The 24,253-nt window shown below is 36.6% G+C and overlaps 1 protein-coding gene across 1 annotated transcript in view; it reads right to left on the bottom strand.

Annotated features, from left to right (window-relative positions):
• COL19A1 (collagen type XIX alpha 1 chain) overlaps positions 1-24,253 on the bottom strand; it is a 415,287-nt gene that overhangs the window by 190,622 nt on the left and 200,412 nt on the right. The gene's annotated exons all lie outside the window — the stretch shown is intronic.

The following is a 24,253-nucleotide window of genomic DNA, read 5'->3' as shown; positions in this document are numbered from 1 at the left end:
TTAGACTCTCTTCTGCATACTTTTTAAAAGCCCTTATAAACCATCTCTGTAACACTGATAAGAGAGTAACAGCAAGAGGCGTCACCAAAGAAAATCTCAGGAAAATTTATGTGGATTGGAGTGAGTCGATCATTATCAGCTGCAGTCAACAATTTCTGAAATTGGATGGACAACTTTTTCCTGCCTTCAACAATTTAAAACGTAGAGGGTAGACATAGCCCTTCTAAAACTTAACAATTTCCTTTGAAAGCCCTGGAAGCATTTCAGGCATGGGACACAATGAATTATGATTGTTCCTTGTGGTTGCACACATATATATTTTCATAATCACCTTTTCCCCATGTTTTCTGGAGTCAGAAAATACATCTCTTATTATTCTAAAGATTACAAATAGATTGCTCTCAATGACTATGGATTCCACCAGTAAAACTGAAAATATTATAAATGAAATACTAGGGTATATAAAATGTGGATCTAGAAGTCGTGGGACATCTGTACTTCCAACAAACTTTCCTCTAATAATGAATTTTGTTCCTGTTATGAAGCTTTCTATTTTGTATATACACTGTATATACCGTGTTCCTTTCCACTGTGCATATTACTTAGCAGTGTACCTTGTTTGCATTTAGTAGGTATTGAATGGCTGCTCAGACTATGATTTTTTACACTGCTCTTGATACTGCTGAATTAGTGGCAATATTAATTTCCATAGCTACAAAAAATCCAATTTAGATAATTATATCCTTTGTCTACAAATGCCACTTGATACCACGATGATCCAAATTATTTTTACATCTTTATGGGGTAGCATTGAAAAATGAATCCTATACATCTATTTAGAGGAGTTTTCTCTTCATAAGAGGAAGAAATATAAATGCATTCTTTAATTTTTCTTACCTTGATTAGGATTACCATTTTTTAAAAAAACAACATGAATTTAAGAGATCAAAGTACCTATATAAACCATTAATAAGAAATAAACAGTTATTTAAATGTGTATGTCATTTTAAATCATACAGTTTCATATTTGATAATTATTCTTGATTCATTTTCATTTATCATAAGCATTTTCATATATTAGTAATTTCATATTTGTAATTATTCTCGACTATGAAAAACTTTATGTAGATTTGTTTTTGTCTGGCCTTAACTTAATAAATGAAATGGTTTGATTTAACTCAAGTCTCTGTTGACAAGTAAAAAATGGGTAGGTCATGGTCTGTCAAACCCATTTGTATCACCTATTTTGATGATTTATCCAAGGGAATATGATAGATTCAGATTGAATGGCTAGTCTGATATGATAATAGTCTGAAATTTTGGACTGTCTTTGACATAGATCAGTGGCTACATAGTGACTTGGTTCTACTGCAGACAGAAGGAAAAATCAATATGTTTCTTCTTTTAAAATGCTTTTCATCATCTTCTGAAGAATGGAAAACATGTACAAATATAATAGCAAATTTAATGTCATCAATTACTTTTTGCAATTGAGGTTCACAGTATGAGAGACCAAACTGCAAGAAATTTAATCTACTAGTTTTAGAAACAAAAAATAAATTAGTAAAAAGATGATTACACACAACACGAAAGGCTTAAATTTTTAATGCAGACAACTATGAAGATGGTTTATACAGTAAAAATCAGACAAAGTAGGTTTCAATTAAGTAGTGAAAACTATAATTTTATGAGAGAAAAGTACTTCATACTATAATAAAGAAATTTCAAAGGTATTAAATCACATACTAATGTACTTTTATTTTTAAAAATTCTTTCACCTGTCTTCCTTCTTTGTTCTGGAGGTATCTGTTTTCTCTAGGAGTGTTAATACTGGAATAACAAATTTAAATACAGTGGGAGCACCAATGTTCAACTTTTGATATCCAACAAAGTACTGTTGAGTTCACATAAGATAATAGCCTGGAAGCTAGAACCCAGGAAGTGAAGAGTATCTAAATGGCAAATGCTTGCTCACCACATATCATTTCAAGATATCCATTAATGACATTTTAATAAATAAAAGTTATAAATAAAAAAGATATCTTCACATCTAAAGTTTAACCATGACTCACAGGGCACAGAGAAGGAGATCTCAATGTAACTCTACCCAAGAAGAAATGGAAAGCAGAAAATGTGCTTCTCTTCTGTGTTCTTGAATGAATAGTTTTAGAAGAATAATGAATAATATTAAATACCAGTATTATTGTTTTCTGTCTTCTTGGAAAACCAAGAACAAAAATCCAGAAGGTATTAGACTTCTCAGCAACAACACTGATGTTTAAAGACAATGGAGTGAAACCTTTATAATTCTGAGGGAAGTAATATTCAACTTAGAATTCTAAGCCATATTATCAATTAAATGTCAAAGTAGGATAAAAACCTTTTAAGACAAATCTAAGAAATTTATCTTCCTTTCACATTTTTTTTCGAGATTTGTTTAAAGATGTGTTCACACAAATGAAGGAATAAAGCCAAAAAGGGAGAGGACAAGGAAAGGAGGAAGCAATGAAATCAACCAAGAGTGAAAAATAGATGGAGTCAGGGCTGGCGCTGTGATGCAGTGGATTAGGATACTACTTGCGATGTTGGCATGGCATCCCATATTGGATTGCTTGTTCAAGTCCTGGTTGCTCCACTACCAATCCAGCTCTCTGCCTATGCACCAGGGAAAGCAGTGCAAGATGGTTCAAGCGGTGGGATGGTCCCTGCCACCCACACGGGGGAACCAGACGGAGTTCTAGGCTCCTGCTTCAGTGTGGTGCAGCCCCTCCAGCTTTGGGCATTTGGGGGGGGGGGTGAACCAGCAGATGGAAGATTTCAAATAAATAAGTAAACCTTTAAAAAATAAATTGAGTCATAGACTGAAAATTTTGCAGTTGGACTAGAAAGTTACTGAGAATGGATTTTAAGCTTTGACTAGAACTCCCAGAACACAAAGAGACAAGTTGGATATTTATAAGATAATCACAGGGGAGAACAGACAATTGGAGAAACAAAAAACAGAACAAATAACAAACTACTCGAGAGGCAATGTAAACTACTTGGGTCAACAAATAATATTTAAAGTCATGAAAATGTGAATATTTTATATTTGTTTAAATAAAAATAGTAGTAAAACTGAACTACTGACTTGGAGCTGGATATCTGGGTTGTTTCTGTTAATACTTAACTACATAAACAAGTGACATGGTTTATAGCAATAGTTTGAAGCAAAAGGTTTGAAATTTTGACAAAGTGTCAAATTGCCCTCCAAGGAGATTATATGCACACACACTTCCTCCAGAATGTATAAATGTTTTTCCACATTCTTACTGACACATAGCACCAACAAACTTTTTGACAATTTCCAGTCTTATAAGTGAAAACTAATATCTCAGAAGTGTTTTAATTTATATTTTTCTTATTATGAGTGAACTTGGGTATCCTTTACGTGATTAACATTCATCTTATTCTTCTTTTCTATAAACCCTATTCATATTCTTGTCCTTATTTGGAAAAAACTGGGTTGCTGATCTTTTTCATTGACTCCTAGGAGCCATTCTATAGATTAGGAAATCCAGTCCCTCCTCTTTTAAAAATTTATCTTATTTATTTGAAGGGTAGAGTTACAGAGAAAGAAGGAGAGGCCTATTCGAAGCCAGGAGATTCCTCTGGGACTCCCACGTGGGTGGCAGGGGCTCAAGCACTTGGGCCATCTCCCACTGCTTTCCCAGGCATATTGGCAAGAAACTGGATCAGATGTGGAGCAGCTGAGACTTGAACCAGTGCCCATACAGGATGCTGGCATTACAGGCAGTGGCTTAACCTGCTATGCTACACTGCTGGCCCAGGAAATCTGGTCTTTTGTTATGATGCAAATAATAACTATTTTTTCCATTTTGTCACTTGACTGACTTGAAGATTTTTTCTTTGCCATATAGGCATTTATGTGGTTAGATATACTATTTTTTATGCCTGTTTTTTAATATTTAAAAAGTTATTCTCTATTAATTATTTTTAAAATGCCTATATTTTCTTTTTTTTTTATTTAGTGAATATAAATTTCCAAAGTACAGCTTATGGATTACAAAGGCTCCCCCCCGCCCCGCAACCCTCCCCTTTCCCACTCGCTCTCCCCTTCCATTCCCATCAAGATTCATTTTCAATTCTCTTTATATATAGAAAATCAGTTTAGTATATATATAGATTTCAACAGTTTGCCCTCCCATAGCAACACAAAGTGAAAAAAATACTGTTGGAGTACTAGTTATAGCATTAAATAACAGTGTACATCACATTAATGACCGAGATTCTGCAAAATAATTTTTTTTTTAAAAAAAGATTGATTATAAAATGCCTATATTTTCTATAGGGCTTGCCTTAGTTTTTCTTCTTCAAAAATCTTCATCCATTCAATATTTTTATTGGTACAGTAATCATGAAGGGATCCAAACTTGAGTTTTCCAAATGTTAGGTATTTCAATCCAATTATTAAAATTATATTTTTACTGTGAGACTTTCATATTACTGTTTGATATTCATGAATAAATGTTAAGTGAATGAAAGGATAAATATATTCAACCTGATTAGACATTCCACAATGTGTACAAATGAAACATCACATAATATTCCGTAAACAGGTATAATTTTTATATTCCTATTAAATTTTTAAATCAAATTTTTTAAGTTTTAAATTTTATTTGAAACACTAAGTTAAGCCAAACAAAATGATACTTATCTTTCATTTATTGCATGTAGCTTCAAATTTAGCACTTGAAATTGTAAGGAATTGCCCTCATTTTCATACCTGGCTAAAGTATACAGAAAATGAGTTGGCCATAATTGTTAACAGAAGCTGTTCTCAAATTGCAATGATTTGCTACTAATTTGGATAACACAGAGTGGCTATTAACATTATGTAATTTTTTTTTTGACAGGCAGAGTGGACAGTGAGAGAGAGAGACAGAGAGAAAGGTCTTCCTTTTCCATTGGTTAACCCCCACAATGGCAGCAGCGGCCGGCGCGCTGCGGCTGGAGCACCACGCTGATCCGAAGGCAGGAGCCAGGTGCTTCCTCCTGGTCTCCCATGTGGGTGCAGGACCCAAACACTTGGGCCATCCTCCACTGCACTCCCGGGCCACAGCAGACAGTTGGACTGGAAGAGGAGCAACTGGGACAGAATCCTGTGCCCGGACTGGGACTAGAACCCAGGGTGCCGGTGCCGCAGGCGGAGGATTAGCCTATTGAGCCGTGGCTCAGGCTATTATGTGAATTTTAAAATTAATACCCTGTTACTGTATTCAATTTTTACTTATTGGTGACAAAGAGAAGGACATGGATTTTATAGATTGAACAACCTTTGTTAATACTGTCAAACATCTGAAAAAATTCCAAAGTGGCTCCTTAACTATAAAATAGTTAATTCTTAATTCACAAAATTAGCGAGAACTCTATGAATTAAGAGGAACTATTAGGTGAATTTTGGTAATTTATGTCTAATGTGAAATGTAGTTGTACTGATTATTTAGATTTTTGTGGTTGTTATGTCGGAAAATGTGTGCTAGCAATTTTTTAAAGATTTTTTTTTATTAGAAAGGCAGAGTTACAGAGTGAGGGAAGAGAGACAGAGAGAGAGAGAGAGAGAGAGAGAGAGAGAGAGAGAGAGAATGAATGAGAATGAGAATCTTTCATCTGCTGGCTCACTCCCCAAATGGCTGGGCCTGGCTGAAGCCAGGAGTCTCTGCTGGGTCTCCCATGTGGGTGCAGGAGCTCAAGCACCCACATCTTGGCCATCTTCCTATGCTTTTCCACGTGCATTAGCAGGGAGCTGGGTTGGATATGCAGCAGCTGGGACTGGATGCCGGTGTCACAGGCAGCGGCTTTACTTACTCCACAATACTGGCATTGCTAGGAATTGTTTTACTGACAAAAAAGACTGATAGGATTCTGAGAGTTAACTAAATACATCTGAATCCTAACTAATATCTGGTAAAAATTATATGGCAGGTGAATGGAAAAAGTAGTCTACATAAAAATATTTCTTTAAACACAAGCTTTTAGAAATAGGATTAAACTGTCCAGTTACATGGCTGCATCTATTTTACAGACTGAATAGGTTAAGACTATGTCAGTGTAGCTCCAATTCTGTGCAAGGAGCATTAATGACATTAGTCATGATACATCACAAAGACCTCCAGGATGTTCCTGTGTTACTTTTCAGTTTATTGGGTTGGTAAAATGGCTTGGAAGTTTTCTCCAAATATTTAGATTATGAAAGTATAAAAGCCTAGAACAAATCCCCTAATTTTCAATTTACCAATCAAAGACCAGAATGTTGGCATGAGAGTAAATTACAATTAGTGTTTTCTTAACATTTGATTGGAATAGAGCAATCAGTTATTTTCAAGATTGTGAAAAAGAGGCCGGCGCCGCGGCTCAATAGGCTAATCCTCCACCTTGCGGCGCCGGCACACCGGGTTCTAGTCCCGGTCGGGGCACCGATCCTGTCCCGGTTGCCCCTCTTCCAGGCCAGCTCTCTGCTGTGGCCAGGGAGTGCAGTGGAGGATGGCCCAAGTGCTTGGGCCCTGCACCCCATGGGAGACCGGGAGAAGCACCTGGCTCCTGCCATCGGAACAGCGCGGTGCGCCGGCCGCAGCGCGCTACCACGGCGGCCATTGGAGGGTGAACCAACGGCAAAAAGGAAGACCTTTCTCTCTGTCTCTCTCTACTGTCCACTCTGCCTGTCAGAAATAAAAAACAAAATAAAATAAAATAAAAAAAAAGAAAAAAAAAAAAGAAATGGGTTAAGGCATTAAAACAAAACAAAAAAAAAAGATTGTGAAAAAGATTATCTCATGTACTTAATGAATGAATCAAGATAATTTGAGGGTCCATGTACTGTATTCTTAAGTATGCAGAATACATTACAGAGCTGTAGCAAGTAGACAACCATAGTGAGGAAAGGGATAAGGCAAAAAATACATATTATTATTATTTTTTTATTTTTGACAGGAAGAGTGGACAGGGAGAGAGAGAGAGACAGAGAGAAAGGTCTTCCTTTGTCATTGGTTCACCCTCCAATAGCCACCACGGCCGGCGCGCTGCGGCTGGCGCACCGCGCTGATCCGAAGACAGGAGCCAGGTGCTTATCCTGGTCTCCCATGGGGTGCAGGGCCCAAGCACTTGGGCCATCCTCCACTGCACTCCCGGGCCATAGCAGAGAGCTGGCCTGGAAGAGGGGCAACTGGGACAGAATCCAGCGCCCCAACCGGGATTAGAACCTGGTGTGCCGGCGCCGCTAGGCGGAAGATTAGCCTGTTAAGCCATGGCACCGGCCACAAAAAATATATATAGACAGAGACTCACATTAGCACAGAACCAAGAATATTTAGCGCGACACTTCATCATCATCTGGATAATTTTTTGATAACCTCCATAAATTAACATAATAAATTAGGAAGGAGATGCAGAACTGACATTTATTGAATACCAACTTGTGGGCCAGGGATTACAGTAGTCCTTTCATACAGTTGATCTAATTTCCTTTTAACAACTCCAAGAGATAGAAGTGTTCCCTTTATAGACAAGGAGATGAGTTCTCTAGAAGTAACACTGGAAATGGTGAGGTGAAGGTCTTAACTTAAGCAGGTCAGATCTTAAAACTCTATTTTACATCTTATAAATTTACTGCCACTTCCAAATAAATTTTTGGAGCATAATATATATTTAGATACGCTTTATTTTAATCCATGAATAGGTATTAAGCTCAATTATTAAATTTAAGATATAAACTGATCCACAATAGTATCTTTAAAAATTATTTCTATAAAGGGAACAAAGTTCAAGTATTTTTTTTTTTTTTTGACAGACAGAGTGGACAGTGAGAGAGAGAGACAGAGAGAAAGGTCTTCCTTTTTGCCGTTGGTTCACCCTCCAATGGCTGCTGCGGCCGTTGCACCGCGCTGATCCGATGGCAGGAGCCAGGTGCTTCTCCTGGTCTCCCATGGGGTGCAGGGCCCAAGCACTTGGGCCATCCTCCACTGCCTTCCCGGGCCATAGCAGAGAGCTGGCCTGGAAGAGGGGCAACCGGGATAGAATCCGGCGCCCCAACCGGAACTAGAACCCGGTGTGCCGGCACCACAAGGCGGAGGATTAGCCTGTTAAGCCACGGCGCTGGCCCAAAGTTCAAGTATTTAATATAGAGTTTTAAGAACATGATACTTCCCTAGCCTACATTCCCTTCCACTCTCCCTCCTCCTACTTTTCTTATTTTTCTTTTAATTTTTACAATGACATACTTTCAATTTACTTTATAAACACAAGCTTAACCCTCCACTAGATAAAGAATTCAACACGTAAATACAAAAACCATTGTTTCTCATGTGTATAGACAGGGCTATATACAATAACCAAATCTCAAAATACAAACACATGGAGACTGAATAGTATGCTCTTGAATGAGCAGTGGGTTATAAAATAAATTGAAAGCGAAATGAAAAAATCCCTACAAATGAATGAAGATGATACCATAACATATCAAAGCTTATGGGATACAGAAAAAACAATGTTATGAGGAAAGTTTAAATCAATTAGTGTTTACATCAAGAAATTGGAAAGACATCAAATAAATGATCTAACAATGCATGTCAAGGATTTAGATCCAACAATTTCACTCCTGGGGATTAACCCAAACAAAATGAAATCAGCTTATAAAAGAGTTATCTGTACCCTCATGTTCATTGTAGCTCAATTCAAAATAGCTAAGATATAGAATCAACCCAATTGTCCATCAATTGGCGACTGGATAAAGAAATTGCGGTATGTATATACCATATGTAGTACCCATGAGTTAAAAAAAAAAAAAAAAAGACTAGATGGTTTCACAGCTGAATTCTACCAGACTTTATTTAACTCTTTTTCTTTTGTTGCAACAAAATAGATGCAACTGGAAACCATTATACTTAGTGAAATAAGCCAGTCCCCAAAAGACAGATACCATGTTTTCTCTAATCTGTGGTAACTAATAGAGTACCTAAAATGTATTATATTGGAGTGAAATTGACATTTTGAAATTCAATGATTGTTTATGGCTTTGTTTCTATTTTTTCTTCATACTATTTGTTGAATTGTTTGCTTCGTGTAGGGCTAATATTACAAATATAAAGTAAACTGAAAATAGACCTCTGCAAAAGTTGAGAGGGAATAGGAGAGGGAGGAGAAGGAAGGTGGGACCGTGAGTGGGAGGGAGTGGAAGGTGGGAAGTATCACTATGTTCCTAAGTCTGTATATATGTAATACATGAAACTTGTATAACAAAATTTGAAAAAAGGACAAACCAAACACAAAGTTAGCAGGAGATAATAAATAATAAATTAATAAAAATTAGAGAATAAAACAGAAACCAAAAATATAAAAATGATAAAAACAAAGATCAGTGAAATGGGGAGTTTATTTTTGAAAAAAATAAACAAATTTGTTAAAATATTGGCCCAACTAACCAAAAAAAAGAGGGGGAGGGAGAAGACTCTGATAAAATCAGAGATGAAAAAGATGTAACAACAGATACCACAGAAATAAAAAGAATCAGGAAATACTACAAACAACTTTATTCCAATAAGCTGGAAAATCTAGAAGAAATGCATAGGTTTCTGGACACATATAATTTACCAAAATTGAGTCATGAAGACATGGAAAACCTAAACATACCAATAACCAAGACAGAGACTGAATCAAGCTGACTTGCCCTAAATGGTAGAGTTAGAAACGTGTCTTGGGATTCCAATTCAATCCCATCAAGGTGGCATGTACCAATGCCATCTCACTAGTCCAAGTGATCAATTTCAGTTCACAATTGATCATAATGATAGGACTAAGAGTCAAAGGGATCACACAAACAAGACTAGTGTCTGCTAATACTGATAGAATTAAAAATGAGAGAAGGATCCAACATGGGGAGCAGGATACATAGCAGACTCCTAGAATGGCAGATGTCCTAAACAGCACTCTGGCTTCAGAATCAGCCCTTAAGGCATTCGGTTCTGGCTGAAGAGCCCATGAGAGTATTATAGGCATGGAAAGCCAAGACACTCTGGCAAAAAAAAAAAAAAAAAAAAAAAAAAAAAAAAAAAAACAAACAAACAAAAAAATGACCTAAATGAAAGATCTCTGTGAGTGAGATCCCAGTGAAATGAATGGGTCATCACAGAAGGAGGTACCTTTCTCTGAAGGGAGGAGAGAACTTCCACTTTGACTATGACCTTGTCTAAATAAGGTTGGAGTCGGCAGACTCAAAAGGCTTCCATAGCTTTGGCAACTCATGACAAGAGCCTAGGGTGATTACTGACTTCATAAACAAGAGTGTCAAGTTGTTAAGTCAACAACAGGAGTCACTGTGCACTTACTCCTCATATAGGATCTCTGTCCTTAATGTGCTATACATTGTGATTTAATGCTATAACTAGTATCAAACAGTATTTTACACTTTGTGTTCTGTGTGGGCGCAAACTGTTGAAATCTTTACTTAATATATACTAAATTGATCTCCTGTATATAAGGAGAATTGAAAATGAATCTTGATGTGAATGGAATGGGAGAGGGAGCGGGTGATGGGAGGGTTGCACGTGGGAGGGAAGTTATGGGGGAAAAAAGCCATTGTAATCCATAAGCTGTACTTTGGAAATTTATATTTATTAAATAAAAGTAAAAAAAAAAAGACCCTCCCAACAATGAAAAGCCCAGGACTAGATGGTTTCACTGCTGAATTTTACAAGACTTTTAAAGAACTAATCTCTTCTTAAACTATTCAAATTTAAAGGGAGAGAATTCTTCCAAACTCCTTCCATATGGTCAACATCACCTTAATTCCAAAACCAGAAAACAGATACAGCAGAGACAGAGAATTATAGACCAGTAACCTTTTGGAACATAGATGCAAAACTCCTCAATAAAATACTAGCTAATTGAATCCAATGATACATCAAAAAGCTCATTCATCCAGACCAAGTGAGATTCATCTCTGGTATGCAAGGATGCCTCAACATATGTAAATCAGTACCTTTGATGTACGTTAACAAGTTGAAGAATAAAAACCATAATGATTATCTTAACACATGCAGAAAAGAATTTGATAAAACACAACATCCTTTCATGACCCTCAATACTTTGGATACGTGAAAAGTGTTATACTTTTCATAATATATTACAAGAGGTCTTCAAAAAGTTCATGGAAAATGTATATTATGAAAAATCTATGCCTGGGTTTCAAAGAAAAAATCTTTTTAAGAAGAACTCTTTTTAAGATTTTTACTTAACTTTCATTTATTTGAAAGGCACCTGGATGTTCTTGTTGTCTTGAAATGGTTTTAGATAAAAAGAAAAAAAAAAATGTAACAGCTACTTGGTTTGGCACACTGCTTGCTCAGCATCCTTATGGCAGCTCGCCTGGGTCAAAGTGGAGGACAGAATCAATCTCTGTTTTATAAAAAAAAATGTATAGTCCTTGTTGATGCTCCTATATTAATGCCACAATTCAGGGAGTAAGGTCAATACTGAAGCTTAAGAAGAAAACAGTATGGCTTTCTAATGTAAATTTAGATGATTTCACGAGCTTTACTCAGCTGGCTGATGACAAGGCTGAGATCCATAGTATAGGTTGGCCTCATCCACTTGCTTGGAGTCCTGTTAACAGTAGCTTTAATGAAATGAAATGAGAAAAATTGAATAGTCCAAGCATCTGTTAATAAATGAATCAGAGTAGTTGATGGAGTGGCATACTCATAGGAAATATGCCTGAGGCCATAACTGAATAGAAATGAGTGGATATGTTTGAGAAGTTGGGTCTTTCCATAAGTCTATGGTGTTTTTGCATGTTTTATGAGCTAAATGCTAGTTGCCTTTTCATTATGGACTGTCTTTTAAGGATGTTTACATAGAAAAGTCAGATGTACTGCTTAGGATAACCACATTGTCTAGGAAAACAACAAAGTTCCTTATAGTCCATTATAAAATATTCAGGTTCTCCAAGACTGGAGTTACTTAGTTGTAATGCAAACCTAATACTTGTGTAGCACCTGCCTGTGTTGCTTCTGGAATCTGGGGGACAAGGGCAACCAACACAGACATGAGGTTCTTGCTGCTTGTTGCCATGAATGATAACTTCTTTTCTCTGACTCAGGAGTTTCATATCTCCTGCCAGGATCCATGAAACGATGGCAGGCTAAACTGTCAAGTAAGGTAAAACCTTAGATGTCAGTAAAATTTTGTATCTTGTGGTTCTGTTAAGTCAAACTCTTTCTCTATCCTGACTTAACTATCCCTTATATTTATTCTCTAACCTTTTGAAATAATGTTATGAATTATAAAGGTTTTAAAGAAAAATATTTTAAAGGATTATTAAATGGTATGCAGTTAATGGATTACAATTCTTTAGCACAGTGAAGAAGGAAATAGAATTTTTGAGTTGGAAATGACGTTAACAACCTTCTGTTTGATTCCCGGATGTCAGCAATTGACATGCCAAGATAAAAATAAGCAAATAAACAAAAATATTTGCACATTTAAGTGGAGAATCTGGACTTTCTGATCTCATACCCAGTGTTTAAGATGACCTATTGATGAATTAAACTTTATACAGCTTCTGTTATATCTGTAGAATGTTGAACAGAAGATTCTTCAGTTAAGGAGATAATTCCTATCTATAAACAATGTGACTTCCAAATTGCTCAAAAGTAATCAGGAGGAATAAGTGCTATCAGAATGACTCTTAGTGAAAATCTTCAGCATTGGAGAAGATGATCAACTGTCCTATGGTGCCTGAGGATCTCCTCCTCATTGTGATATTTAAGACAATTATTTTACACTGCTCTGTAGATATTTTCATCTTAGAATTACAAGTACTTTAATGTGGTTGTCAATGAAAAATATTTATTTCATTTACCTATGAAGAAGAAATATTTGTTGGGTACCTATACTATCTAGTACTATCTAGTACTAATAGTCTCTGTGGATGCAGTTGCAAATAAGATGGCAGTTCCTGTCCTCATGGAGGCTATACTGGTGATAAAAAATACTTAGAACTCAGTTTACAAAGAAACTCTGATTTTATAAAAGTTCTCTAAACATTTCTCATAATGGCTTTTAGGTTCATTCCTATTTTTGCCATTCATATTGGAATAATAACAACAAAAGCTAAGAATTAAATAGTACTTATTAGTAGCCAGACATTGTTTTAAAATGTGTGTGTATATATATAGATAGATATATAAAATACTAACTTAATAACTACTATAATATTATACCATAGGAAACATTATTCCATCATATAACTGATGAAATTAAGGCTTAGAAAGGTTAAAAGAGGCCGGCGCCACGGCTCAACAGGCTAATCCTCCATCTGCGGTGCCGGCACTCTGGGTTCTAGTCCCAATCAGGGCGCCAGTTCTGTCCTGGTTGCTCCTCTTCCAGTCCAGCTCTCTGCTGTGGCCCGGGAGTACAGTGGAGGATGGCCCAAGTGCTTGGGCCTTGCACCCGTATGGGAGACCAGGAGGAAGCACCTGGCTCCTGGCTTCGATTGGTGCAGTGTGCTGGCCGCAACACAGTAGCGGCCACTTGGGGGGTGAACCAACGGAAAAAAAAGGAAGACCCTTTTCTCTCTCTCTCACTGTCTAACTGTGCCTGTCAAAAAAATAAATAAATAAATTAAAAAAAAAAAAAGAAAGGTTAAAAGAAATGGTCAGGTATCAAACGCAGGCATCTAGTTTCAGAATCTGTATAACTCCTAAGCCATACTTCATGGGTTTTTGGTTTGTTAAAATCAGTGGAACGGTTAGTTGGAATGAATATAATTCAAAACATTTTAGAGAGAAATTGTTTTTGAGTTCCACTTTGATAGATCAATATAAGGCTCTACCACAAAGATTTTTAAAATGCTTAAATAGAATGGAATTTAATTAAACTAATTTTAATGTAGATATATGACTTAAATAAATACTTGTACATACTTTGCTGCATATGACTTTTAAAAGGATCGTAACTGTAATGGATTTGAAATATGTTGCAATTTATTTTCCTACATTACTTATTTTAACATGAAATAAAATAATTCTTTCATAAAAGTCCTAAATTGCCAATGCATAACACTTTCAGGAAAGAAAGTTTTACTGAAACTTTATTGAAGTTTTATTGAAGTTTAAAATGCATAACTTAGACTTTTGATGCAAACAATTTGAAATTTCTTTTGAAACAGAAGTAAACTATAAACAGAATGGTAGGGGAAGCTATTCTTGTTTCACTCATCTAATGAAAGATATGTAAACTGTTTCTATGTCAAGTGATCTGACTGTAAGTTCTTCAGAAAACATAAATCTGAGGCTGTGCCAGCAATCTTTCCAGGGCCTTAAGCATTCAACTCATTTGTATTTCTGTACAGAGAAGATAAAAATAACTTTATATTACAAAAACAGCATCTATTTTAATCAACTAATTCACTTATTTGTCCTTTCCCTCCATATTTGTTAAATAAAAAGTTTGCTTTTAAAAAATATTTCAACTGATTTCTTTCTCCTGGTCCAATAATACCCTAAAAGTTCCAATTTTGTGTTGGATTACCAGTTTTAAACAATTAGAGGTGAATTAAATATGACTTACACAACTTCTAAAGACTAATACTACTGGCTCAAATTTAGGTAACTCATAGAAAGAGTAAATAAATTCTCCAACTTTGATATGTGAAGAATTTAAAATAATCTTAAACTGAATCACTTATTACTATGCTGTAATGCATATATATATACACAAACATGTATAATACATGCATGCCATAGAATATTTATTTTTCCTATTCAGAACAGAAAGAGGAATTATGTTCTTTGGGTACGTCACAAGAACTTTCCCATATTATTCACCTAAAAAGAGATGGTTACAGTTCCTTAGGAATTTTAACAGGAAATAATTATTTACTTATTGTGTCATTCAACTGTACTTAAAATAATTGTTTAAATTACAACTCAAAATTGTAGTAAAAACTATTTTCTCTGAAATAACTAGATGTTTGTATGTACCATCAGTATAACCACAGTTGTGCAAATACTTGCAAACTATTTATATGCTAATTGTAATGGTCATTTAAAAAATAATCAGCTTTAACCACCAAATGGTTGCTTACACCAAATAAGTTTGATGAAGTCAGCAACAACTAGTATTGTTTATATGTGTGCCCCCATTCCTTACTTAGCACAGTTTCTAACATCTAGTAAGTATTCAACGAAGTGAATGAGTGACAGGGAGGGGCAAGGGATGGAAACAGTCCATATCTTTTATTTAACAATTATTTTTGTGTCTTCTACACACCAACTTAGGAAATCTTCCCCTGTGTGAATACTCTAGGATTTCTTATGCGTTAGAGCCATCTGTTAGTTAAATGTCATTTGGTTTATAAATGATCAGCAGATATTTTCTCTCAGTTGTTTATAGTATTTAAGGTAGTTTTAATCAAGTGAAAGCTATGTTCCTTTTCTGTGCCTAATTTTCATTTAAGCTGGGTTTATGTGACCCCAACAAACTGACATTTAAGTATCATATAGTAAGCGTGTTTAAGGCTCTTCTGCTGTTGACGGACTTAACCTTTGGCTTTTGTGTAAACCTTTGGTGCCATCTGGATGAGTATTTAATAACTCTCCAAAGAGACAGGGCCAGAGCAACACAGTCGTTTTCCTGAAAACTAACAGCAGCGGATATGTTACATGAAATAAGCACTGTTCAACCTTCCTTCACCTGTTTCTCTTTTGACATGACAAGCAGAGGCCAGAGGGAAAGAGGAAGGAGGCAGAAATGTTAGGCAACTGCCTCATTTCACTCAGGATCTCTGCCTTGCTTCTGAAGGCTCAGTCTTGTATTTCACTAAATTTATTTAATTGAAGGGTATCTGGGAACAATAGGTAGTAGAAAGGATATGAAGCATACACAATTGCAAGAAGATCCACTGCATTTATATCAAGTTGAGATTTTAGCAAGTCATGACAAATAACCAAAGAATTTAAATTTATATTTGTATTTTTAAATGATAGGGAAAACAGCTAATATAAATACCATAATTCAAATAACTTAATAAATAAACCAACTAATATTTATCTTTAAGTATTTTTATGTCAAAATCATTATGATCTAAGAATAATTTATCAGGATCTACCTTTAACATGGATTTGCATTATGATCTTTAGATAAATTACAGTTGAATCAAAGTATGTATGTAGTATGATACATGAGTTTTTCTTATTCAGTGTTGCTTTTAGCTCACATAAATCTTCTTTGTCTGTTATAAACATCGACAGAAAAGATACTTTAAATTCATTAGTAACTCACTAGCTAAGTGCCTTCCTGACATTAAATCCTTTAGTTTTCCCACAATCAGCTAATAATATCTTAGGAAAAAAAATACTGATTCTGAATACAGTTTTATTAATTTATTTAAGTAAGTTAGAAAATAAATTTCTACTAGTTAAAAGGTTATTTAGAAATGGCTTTTATAATCAATTACTGAGACTCAATACAAGACAATGAAATTAGCAGTTTGACCATTCCACTCATGGTGGCAGCCAAAGATCTTTTGGAAAAATGTGATTGGTGGCATTTCCTAAAGTAAGAATGTTTACGTATCACAGAAGCAAAGGATATTCATGAGAAATTACCCTTTGTCATTCATAAGGCAATTGCTTAGAGAATTTGGTAGAATCATGGTGCTATTTGACTTTGCTTTTCATTTGTGCTATTCAAAGCAAAATTCCTATATACAGAAATTTATTTCATATTTTTATGGACCACAAGACTAAATTTTATCATCTGAGAGTTAAAGTGCTGAGAATGGATAAGTGCACAAGGAAAAATATGGTAAAATCTACAACTTTTACCATATCCTTTATATAATAAATGTTAGGCAAATCACAGGCAATTAAAGCTTAACATATGTTCACTCTTGACTGCAGACCTGAAAATGTAAGCAGAGCCAATGGCTGAATCACACAACAGATTTATTCTATCTGGACTCTTAAAAAAAAAATGAACTGAACAATTTTCTAGGAAACTGAAATCCAATAAAAAAGTGACCTTGAAACACTAAAAAATGAATTTGGTGGCACAAAAAACAAGATAAGAGATAAGAGATATATGATCAAATGGTTTTACCCAAATTATTGGTAAAAACTAATTTGTGTCTTATACAAACTATTTAAGAGTAGAGAAAGAAAGTTAATAAGCTAGTGAGTCTAATACAACAAAGATTTAAAAAAAAAAAACTAAGAGAAAATATTTCTTAAACATCAATTATTCCTTGAGGGCACACTATGTATCAAGCACCCTTCTATATCCCTGGAACTTAACTGTAAATAAAACTCACAAAGACCCTTGCCAATTCCATGGGATTAACATCCAAGGAGGGAAAGTGACAACAAACAATAAACACACTAAATAGGCATTTTTAATGATACCATAGAAAATCATAAGAACAATGAAAAAAGAAAATGCAAGCATATATTGAGGATTAAAAATGCCAGTTGTGGGGTGCTGCCATGGCATAGCAGGTAAAGTTGCTGCCTGCTATGCTGGTATCCCATATGGGCACCGGTTCAAGACCTGGCTGCCCCATTTCTGATCCAGCTCTGTTAATGGCCTGGAAAAAGCAGTGTGAGATGGCCTGCGTGCTGGAGCCCCTGCTATCCACTCGGGAAACCTGGAGAAGCTCCTGGCTTCTGGCTTCAGCCAGGCCCAACGGTGGCCATTGCAGCCACCTGGGGAGTGAACCAGTGGATGGAGAATCTCTTTCTCTCTCTCTGCTTTTCTGTCTCTAACGCTGACTTTCAAATTAATAAAGAAATCTTAAAAAGAAGTCAATTGGGCCGACGCCGCAGCTCAATAGGCTAATCCTCCGCCTTGCAGCGCCGGCACACCGGGTTCTAGTCCCGGTCGGGGTGCCGGATTCTGTCCCAGTTACCCCTCTTCCAGGCCAGCTCTCTGCTGTGGCCAGGGAGTACAGTGGAGGATGGCCCAAGTGCTTGGGCCCTGCACCCCATGGGAGACCAGGAGAAGCATCTGGCTCCTGCCATTGGAACAGCCCGGTGCGCCAGCCGCAGCACGCTGGCCGTGGCGGCCATTGGAGAGTGAACCAACTACAAAGGAAGACCTTTCTCTCTGTCTCTCTCTCTCACTGTCCACTCTGCCTGTCAAAAAAATAAAAATAAAAATAAAAATTAAAAAAAAAAGAAGTCAATTGTGTATGTATGTAATTTTACATAGGATAGGCATAGATAATCATCATTGTGAATCTGAAGTAAAGATTACAAGTTATTAACAAGTATTTTGAATAAATATAAAACCTCTAAGTAGGTTTAAATTTGAGTTTATACTCTGAGATAGAAATATTATTATGGTCACTATTATGGTCATATTATCATTCACCCAACATGCTCTTTTATCGTACACTGAGCCTCATGCATTTATTTTACCACACCATCTCTAGTTGGTACTTTTTTTTTTAAAGATTTATTTTATTTATTTGAAAGACAGAGTTACAGAGAGACGTCTTCCATCTAATGGTTCACTCCCCAGATGGCCGCGCGATGGCCAGAGCTGTGCCTATCCGAAGCCAGGAGCTTCTTCCAGGTCTCCCACATGGGTGCAGGGGCCCAAGCACTTGGGCCATCTCCTACTGCTTTCCCAGGCCATAGCAGAGAGCTGGATTGGAAGAGGAGCAGCTGGGACCAGAACCGGAGCCCATATGGGATGCTGGCGCTGCAGGCCAGGGCTAAAAAACCTGCTATGCCACAGTGCTGGCCCCTCTAGTTGGTACTTTTTAAAGGTTTTTTTTTTTTTTTTTTAATTTATTTGAAAGAGTTGCACATGAAGAGAAAGTAGAGTTAGGAAGGGAAAGAGGAGGAGGTAGAAAGGGGGAGAAGGGGAGGGGGAAGAGGGGGGCAGGGGGGAAGGGGGAGAGAGAGAGGGAGAGAAGGAGGGGGAGATCTTCCATTTGCCGGTTCACTCTTCAAATGGCTGCAGCAGTAAGGGCTGTGCTAAGCTGAAGCAAGGAGCCAGGAACTTTTTCCAGGTCTCCCATGTTGGTAGCAGGAGCCTAGGCACTGAGCCATCTTTCGGTGCTTTCACAGCCATTGGCATAGAGCTGGATCGGAAGTGAAGCAGCTAAGACATGAATCAGTTCCCACATGAGATGCTGGTATTGCAGGCAGAGGCTTAGGCTAGTTCACCACAATGCCAGGCCATGGGCACTTGATTTTTTAAAGTCTGGCTTCACCATAAAAGGAACTTAGAGTTTATTTTTATTTTTAAAATTTATTTATTTGACAGGCAGAGAGACATAGAGAGATGGACAGAAAGAGATCTTTCATTTGCTGTTTCACTCTCCAAATGGCTACAATAGCCAGGTCTGGGCTGTCCAAAGCCAGGAACAGGGAGTTCAGTTTGAGACTCCCATGTGAGTGGCAGGGACTCAAGTACTTGAGCTATACCCTGCTTTCTTCCCTGGGACCCCAGTACAGGAACTTTGTGTGGAATGTGGGTGTTCCAAGTGGTTTCTTTAGTGTTACCTCAAATACCATCCTAGGCAGTGGAATTTAAATTTTTATTAATACTTTAGAATACTTTATTTATTTTTGCTTACTCTGTATTTAAATAATGCTTCTTGTAGAAGTTAAGATCTTGGGTTTCAAAGTCAAAAATGCATATTTGGATATTAGCTCTGTCACAGTAAACCTGGGCAAGTTATCATAATTTTCTATTCCCCAGTTCCCTCACATGTGATGTGCTAATAATTTTATACCTCACAGGGTTATTTAAGGAGTGCTTTGGATAACACATACTAATCATTCAATACATTTTTATTATTTATGGGGATGACAATCTAAAAAATGTGTTATTCTAAAATGCTTATCTGTTTGATATACAGAAAGTATAAGAATCATCAATTGATCAATTAATTAATATGAGGATAACCTCATATTATTTATTTAGAACTGGGAAATTACAGTTATTCTAAATTTCTATAATGATTTACCATAATGTATAAATGTATAATGATTTATACAAGTCAATTTAGTACCAAGCTAATTAGTGAATCTGGTATAGTCCAAAAGGAGGCTGAGAAAGAATCAAAGTGATTTGATTAAATTGTTAAGTTTTCAACCAGCTGTGTTTGCTGAAAATATGCCTACCAAGAGGCACGCCCGGAAGTGAGTTCATGGTGGTAAACACTGAGTCTTTTTCTTCTGTTTGTGAGAGTGTGTGTGCATGAAAGAGCGAGGGAGCGAGTACACATCTATCTCATCCTCCCTGTCCCAGTTAAAGGAATTTCATGTATTCTTATCCTATCTCCAGATGGCATTTTTTAAAAGGATAGGCCATAAAATAAAAAGGTAACCGGGAAGATTTGTAAGTTTATTAATGTCATAGCAAAATTATGATTATTAATAATTAAAATAAATTATTAAACAATTAAAATCATTAATTAAGCCAGGTAGACTGACAGCACATTTAAAAGTTACAGGCCATCAATGACAGCTAATGTCCTATTACTTTAATCTCTTATGGAATTTTACTGGCCCCAGATTTCAGTTTTCTTTCTTTGATCCTCTCTCCCTTCTTTCTTCTCTTCTAAGCTTTCTTCTTCTTCACTGTTATTTTCAGCTTTACCCTTCCCCGCCTGCGGGGGGCAACCACCTCAGGGTTCTCTCCCTAAGATCTGAGAACACGAGTCTATGGTAAGATTTAAATGTTATCAAAGGGATCAAGTTGTGCAATTTTGAATCAAATTCCATTTATTCAAATGATAAAGGAGATGAGTGCCCACTATATTTGGAAATTTTACCACTATTTTGGTTGGTTTTCTTATTTAAAGTTTTCCTATGTATTTCAGAGCAAGGGATTTTCAGGCAGAAAGAATAGTTCAAGACAGGTGGGAAGGGAGAGAGGAAAAGTAAAACAAAGCATAAGGGCTTTTAATTTAACTTTTAATTTTAATTTTAATTTAACTAATGAGGTTGTTTCTAGGATCTTGTCTATATTTCTTCAGTTTTAACTTTCCGACTTCTCTCATTCCTTTATTGATTGCCTCAACTGACATTCAAATATATATAATCAATTCTAAGATAAAGTATAAATAAGAAAAAAAAACACTTAATCAAAATAGATACATGGGGTTTTTTATATTAGTTTTCTAAGTGATCTGATTTTAATTTTTTTTTTTTTTTTGACAGGCAGAGTGGACAATGGGAGAGACAGACAGAGAGAAAGGTCTTCCTTTGCTATTGGTTCACCCTCCAATGGCTGCCGCGGCCAGCGTGCTGCAGCTGGCACACCACGTTGATCCAAAGGCAGGAGCCAGGTGCTTCTCCTGGTCTCCCATGGGGTGCAGGGCCCAAGCACTTGGGCCATCCTCCACTGCACTCCCTGGCCACAATAGAGAGCTGGCCTGGAAGAGGGGCAACTGGGACAGAATCCGGCGCCCCGACCGGGACTAGAACCTGGTGTGCCGGCGCCGCGTTTTTTTTTTTTTTTTTTTTTTTAGTTTTAAAAATGTTTTTCTAATATTTATGAGTTTTTGAGATAACATTTTAGATTTACATTATAGTCAAAGGCTTATTGGATTTACTAAATAAGGAGTTCAACAAATAAAATGAAGACCATAGTCCAGCAGGAAAATGGGTTTGGGCTATACAAAATAAAAAAAGGAAAATAATTTCAACTTCACTCACAAGGTAAATTTCAAAATAGTCACAAAATCATTAAAACTATACTATATATAAATCCTAACAATCTGCTTCACAAGTTTTTAAAATAAAGTTTAACAAAACACTATATGTCAGCATTTCTTTCTTCTTTTAATTTTACCTCCTACATAAGAGACAGAACGTGGCGATATTTGTCTTTCTGCATCTGGCTCATTTCACTCAACATTATGTCCTCTAGTTCCAAACATTTTACTGAAAATGGTAGAATTCCATTTTTTTATAGCTAATATTGTACTGTGTGTGTATATCACATTTTCTTTAACCATTCATTTGATGATTGATACCTTGGTTGATTACATATTTTGGCTATTGTGAACAGTGGTGCTACAAACATGGCAGATCAGTTTATGTGTTTTGGGTATATGCCCAGCACTGGGATTGCTGGATCACATGATAATTCTATTTCTAGTTGTCTTTTTTTTTTTTTTTAAGATTTACTTTTTTTTTTTTTTCAGAGTTATGGGGAGCGGGGCAGTGGAGGGAGGGAGAGGGAGGGAGAGAGAGAGAAAGAGAGAGAGAGAGAGAGGGAGGAAGAGAGAGAGAGAGGAAGAGAGAGATACCTTCCATCTTAAATGCTGATCGCTATTTCTAGTTTTTAAAGAAATCTCCACACAGTTTTCCACAGCAGCTGCACTAATTTACATTTCTACCCACATTTTATAAGAGGCCCCCTCTCCCTTTTCTTAAAGATTTACTTATCTGAGGCAGAGTTACATTCAGAGAGAGAGAGAGAGAGAGAGAGAGAGAGAGAGAAGTCCTCCATCTACTGGCCCACACCCCAAGTGGCTATCAACAGCCAGAGCTGAATGGATCCAAAGCCGGAAGCCATGAGTTTCTTCCATGTCTCCCATGTAAGCACAGGAGCCCAAGCATTTGGACCAGCCTCTGCTGCTTTCCCAGGCCATTAGCAGGGAAGTGGATTGGAAGTGGAGCAGCTGGGACTAGAACCAGTGCCAATATGGGATGCTGGCACTACAGGTGGAGAATTAAACTATGATGCCACAGCACTGGCCCACACTAAGAGTTCCCTTTTTGAGGTCTGTGTCTTGGTGCAGATTAAGCCACCACCAATGACATCAGCATCCCACATTGGAGTGTGGGTTTGAGTACTGGTTCGTCCACTTCTGATCCAGTTCCCTGCTAATGTGCCTCAAAAGATGGCAGAAGATGGCCCAAGAGTTTGGCCCCTGCCACTCATGTAGGAGACCCGGATGGAATTCCAGGCTCCTGGCTTCATTCTGGTCCAGTCCCAGCCATTGCAGCCATTTAGGGACTTAACCAGAGGGTGGAAGAGCTCGCTCTATCTTCCTCCACCTACAACTGTCTTTCAAATAAATAAATAAAATGAATCTTTTAAAAACATTGAAACAGAGAGAGTTCCCCTTTCTCCATGTCTTTGCCAGAATTTGTTGCTATCTTTTGAATGACAGTCATTGTGTTAGAATGATATCTTCTTGTGGTTTCAATTTGCTAATGATACCAAGCTTTTTTTTTTTTTTTTTGTATATTTGTTGGCCACTTATAGCTTTTCTTTCGAGAACTGTCTATAAAGGTCCTTTGCCATTTTTTAAACTGGATTTTTTTTGGTGGCTATTTTTGCCAAGTTGAGCTGTAAATATATTCTGTATATTAATCCTCTGTTAGATAAATAGCTTGCAAATATTTTCTCCCATTCTGTTGGATGTCTCTTCATTCTATTGATTGTTTCCCTGGGTTTTCAGAAGCTTATGAGTTTGATATAATCCCATTTGTCTAATTTTTGTTTTTGTTACCTGTGCTTTGGTGATCTTATACAAGAAGTCATCACTTATACCAGTGTCTTAAAGTGTTTCTCCTGCATTTCTTTCTGGCAATTTCATTATCTCAGGTCTTAAATTTAGTTCTTTGACCATATGTTGAGTTTTTTTTTTTTGTTGTTGTTGTTGTTTTTTTGTTTTGTTTTGTTTTGTATATGGTGAGAGGTGGGGATATAATTTCATTCTTCTACATGTGTATGTCCAGTTTTGCCAGCACAATTTATTGAAGGGATGCTTTCTCCAATGTATGGTTTGGGACTTCTGTCAAAAATCAGCGTGCTGTATGGGTTTAATTTCTGGGCTGTCTATTCTGTTCCATTGATCTATGTGTTTGGTTTTAAATTAATACCATGCTGTTTTACTTATGATACCTTCATAGTATATCTTGAAATCAGGTATTGTGATTCCCCAGCTTGGCTTTTTGCTCAAGATTGCTTTGGTTATTCTGGGTCTTTTGTGATTACACATGAATTTTAGAATTGTTTTCTAATTTTGTCAAGAATATCATTGATATTTTGATAGGGATTGCATTGAATCTATAGATTGCTTTAGGCAGTACAGACATCTTAACATTATTAATTCTTCCAATCCAGGAGGGACACCAAGATAACCTCAATATTTACAATGCTCTTGAACATTCTGCATCAAAAAGGAATTGTCCCTACATCAGTAATCTCAATGTTGCCTTGTACT

Source organism: Lepus europaeus, chromosome 3 (assembly GCF_033115175.1).
Source record: "Lepus europaeus isolate LE1 chromosome 3, mLepTim1.pri, whole genome shotgun sequence".
NCBI lineage: Eukaryota > Metazoa > Chordata > Mammalia > Lagomorpha > Leporidae > Lepus > Lepus europaeus.
Note: the sequence above shows the minus strand (reverse complement) of the source record. Positions and strands in the feature narration are given on the sequence as shown.